Source organism: Lithobates pipiens, unplaced genomic scaffold (genome assembly GCF_037356315.1).
Source record: "Lithobates pipiens isolate NorthernLeopardFrog02 unplaced genomic scaffold, aLitPip1_a1.2 Scaffold_3, whole genome shotgun sequence".
NCBI classification, from domain to species: domain Eukaryota; kingdom Metazoa; phylum Chordata; class Amphibia; order Anura; family Ranidae; genus Lithobates; species Lithobates pipiens.
In genome coordinates this window covers 248,351,790-248,356,278 of record NW_027507790.1, presented here as the reverse complement: position 1 = coordinate 248,356,278, position 4,489 = coordinate 248,351,790, and positions in this window count along the sequence as shown.

The window sequence follows — 4,489 nt, the reverse complement described above, 5'->3', positions numbered from 1 at the left end:
CTTAAATTCCCCTCCTGTGTACACATCCCCCCCCCCCCATCCCTACTAGCACAAATCCTCCCCCCAAAATATGTTCCCCTCCCAGCACAATTACCCTACCCCCTCAACCATGTCACCTCTTGTAGCATAAATCCCCCTTCCTAGAGAAAATCCTCCCCCATCCTCCCTCCCAGCACAAATCCCCCTAAATCACCACTCCTAGCACACCCTCTCAAATTTCCCTTGGAATCCATGCATCCGGCGCCCTGAAGGTAGATTAGGAACCCAGATGCTTTGATGGAGGGGTGGAATCTGTGTGACCCTAATGGACGGGCCTCCACTGCCCTTGCCCCTAATCTCTTCATGGCACCCCCTCCCCTCACATGATACCACAGTGCCCAGGGCAGTCACCCCTCCTGCCCACCACTTTTTCTGGCCCTGCTGCACTGGGTCTCTGTCTGGGGATTGCCACCGCGATTGAGGAGCAGGTCTCTAAACTGCAACCCTGGGGCCAGATGTGGCCCTTTACTCGCCTTTATCCAGCCCTTCAGGCACTATTCCTCCCACTGACACCAACAATGGGTAAATTTTCCTTCCCCTAATACCATCAGGGCACTGTTTACTTCCTCTGACACCAGGATATTTTCTACACCCATAGTCTGACCCTTAAGTCTAAAGGACAGCAAACTGGCCCTTTGTTTGGGAGGTTTTAAAGACTTCTGCTTTATGGTCTCCGATTATATACGAGGACCCCAGCCAATGATTGGCTGCGAGAGGCAGTCCCATTGAAAGCATTGGGAAGCTGCCACAGCTAATCGTGGCCGTTTGCATGTAATTGTTCATGCAGCTATCATTGGGCCCAGTGAAAGAATTCCTGCCCCCCCCCCCCCCCATCTTCGTGCCCTTAGGCAGATGCCTAAGCAGCCTTATGCCAGTGCTAACACTTGCTATTATATGTGAGTGATCGGTCTGGAGGCACTGGTATGCGATTGCTGCATGAGCAATTACTATCAACTGGGTGCAATTAACTGCAGGAGTCAGCAGCTACCCATTGCTTTTAATGTGGCCGGCTCTTGCAGCTAATTGTGGGAACCCACGATAGGGTTTTCGTATATAATCGCAGGCAGGGTGCATTCATTTGCAAGTATGAATGTACCCCAAGACTATTTTCAGTTCTGATCCCTGCTTCCTACCTAACAAAAGTTAATAGATAGGTGTACCTGTTTTACTGATGATCAGGAGTTCCAGACATAGGGATCTCCAATATAGGGGTAATTTGTTTACATCTTGAGTTAATATTAAACAATGCTCTCTTATCCCACTACAATATGCATCTCTGGTCTTTCCTTAAATTACTGAAAGTCACAACATCTTTTTTTTTTATTATTATTATTATTTCAATTTGGACTTAAGGCTGAGGATTTAGAACCACCATTGTGTTTTTATTGCTGTCTGCCACCTTCACCCTGTCTAATTGTCCTGAGCACTTCTGTCACAGGGAACGAAACTGAGGATAAATCCAAAATTTTGAGTTGTCACCAGAACAGGAATTTGAGGGAAATACCCAAATAACATACAGATGGCAAAAAATATGCCCAAACAGCAATTTTAATTATTTTTTACTGTATCCAAAATGAAAGAAAAGTTTTGGCTTTATACTGTTAGCGCCCTCTAGTGGCAGTCAGGTGCAGCAGGAAAGATGATCAGGCTCCTTTTTAGGCTGCAGGTCTGTGTGTGTGTGTGTGTGTGTGTGTGTGTGTGTGTGTGGGGGGGGGGGGCTCATTCACACCAGTGAGTGTGTATTAAGGTGCTTATAATGCACAGGCTTTGTAACGCATTCCTAACGCATTACAAACTTTTTTTCTGTTTATTTTTTTTAAATGTTATTATGACGCATTATACCATGTCAGACATGGTGCACAAAAGTGCAACATGTCCTAATTTTCTGCAGTGCGTTGGTGTGAACTGAAGCGATAGAACCAGTCTTGGTGCGTCCATAAGGGCGCATGGGCGCCGCCCCCTCTCTCCTGTCATCCCCTCTATCACCAATAGATAGATTCATGCAATGCATGAATCTATGGCCGCTGCTGCCGCCCCCTATTCAGGTGCCTGGCTCCTTTTCCGGCACCTGAATTACAGCGGTGGGGGGTGGTTTTGAAGCACCTGATTAGAGCCATAGGCTCTAATAGGCGTCAAAAAAGGTGACCTGAAAGTACCATGCTGGGCGCTCACAGGTCATTCAGCTGTGTTAGAAAAGCGAATGAATATTCGCTTTCCTAACACTAAACCACCTCTCCGCCAATCTGGTGCTCGGATCTGTTACCCGTCACCTGATTGGCTGAAACGATGGGGGCTGTGATTGGACGCCAGCCGTCCAATCATAGCAGAGGACAGGAAGAGAGGACAGGAGAAGACATCTAGGAGCATCGAGCTGTCCCACCAAGACAGTGTAAGTGCAGACGGTGGGCCAACGGGGGGGGGGGGGGGGCACAGTGGCGGTAAGTGATGGAAACAGTGGCGGCGTTTGAGGGGCACAGTGGCTGCATTTGATGGGCACAGTGGTTGCGTTTGATGGCACAGTGGCTACGTTTGATGGGCCCAGTGGCTACGTTTGATGGGCACAGTGGCTCTGATTGATGGCACAGTGGCTCTGATTGGCACAGTGGCTGCGTTTGATGGCACAGTGGCTGCGTTTGATGGCACAGTGGCTGCGTTTGATGGCACAGTGGCTGCGTTTGATGGCACAGTGGCTGCACTTGAGGGGCACAGTGGTGGCAATTGATGGGCACAGTGGCTGCCATTGATGGTACAGTGAGGATGCAATTGATGAGGTTTTTTCTGAATTTTTCACCCCTCCCCCCCTAAAAAATTTGAGCACCAGCTGCCACTGATAAGATAAGCAATTTGCCTTGTTTATGTGTTTGTTGCCCGGCGCTACCCAACGGGCTCTTTGTGTGAATGAACCTTAAAACTCTTGGTTATCTGCAAAACAGGTAAATGCACAGGGGCTCGCGCATTCTTCTGATGTCATACTGTTGAACGTCATTTGTTATTTGGGTAAATGTGACTCCCTCTTTTCTGGCCATCCCTTTTTAATGATTATATCTTGTATGTTTTATATGTCATTTTTATGTATGAACAAAATATTTTTTTAACCAATATTGTTGATTCAATCTGCCTTTAACCGCTTCAGCCCCGGAAGAATTTACCCCCTTCCTGACCAGAGCACTTTTTGCGATTCGCCACTGCGTCCCTTTAACTGACAATTGTGTGGTCGTGCAACGTTGTACCCAAAGAAATAGAGCTTTCTTTTGGTGGTATTTGATCACCTCGCCGGTTTTTATTTTTTGCGCTATAAATAAAAAAAAGAGCGAAATGTAAAAAAACGCATTCTTTTTTGCTTTTTGCTATAATAAATATCCACCAAAAATATATAAAAAAAATATTTTGTCCTCAGTTTAGGCCAATATGTATTCTTCTACATATGTTTGGTAAAAAAAACGCAATATGCGTATATATTTATATTTTGGTTTGCGCAAAGTTATAGCGTCTACAAAATAGGGGATAGTTTTTATGGCATTTTTTATCCGTGACACGATCGAGGGCACCCAGCAGACATTGAGTCTGCAGGACCCGTAGTCACTGAGCACGCGGTGGGCTCTTGACACGGTGCATTCCCACAATCTTAAAGGGGATGTACCTGTACGCCCTTTTGCCCACCCGTGCCATTCTGCCAACCTATATCGGCGTGCGGCGGTCGGGAAGTGGTTAAAGTCAGACCCCCACATCTCTCCAGAAATAGGAATAAAAGTGATCAAAAATTTTTTTTTTTAAGTAAAATATAATAATGGAAAAAATAAAAGTAAAATAAACAATAAAAATAATAATAATAATAAAGTGCCCCCATTCCCACGTGCTGGCACACAGTAGCAAACGCATACACAAGTCACACCCACATATATATATATATATATATATATATAACGGCATTCAAATCACACTTGTGTATCGGCGTGTGTGTTAGAGCAACTTGTAGCACTATACCTCCTCTGTACCTCTAAACATGTAACCTGTAAAAAATGTTAAAGCGTCGCTTTAGAGATTGGAGATTTTTAAGTACCAAAGTTTGGCGTCATTCCAGGTGTGTGCGCAATTTTAGAGCGTGACATGTTCGGTATCCTTTTACTCGGCGTAACATCATCTTTCATAGTATACAAAAAAAATTGGGCTAACTTTACAGTTATTTTTTTTTTTTTCATTTGTGAAACATTTTTTTTCCCCCCCAAAAAAAAAATACGCATTTCAAAAATTGCTGCACATTTTATTTCCCGGGATGTCTGCTAAAAAGACATTTAATGTTTGGGGGCGCTAAGTAATTTTATAGCAACAAAAAAATAAGATCTAAGTCCCCAGAGGACCAAAGTCAGTCTCAGCTACCTCCTCTGGTGCGCACCACTAAGAGGACCAGATCTAAGTCCCCAGAGGACCAAAGTCAGTGTCAGCTACCATC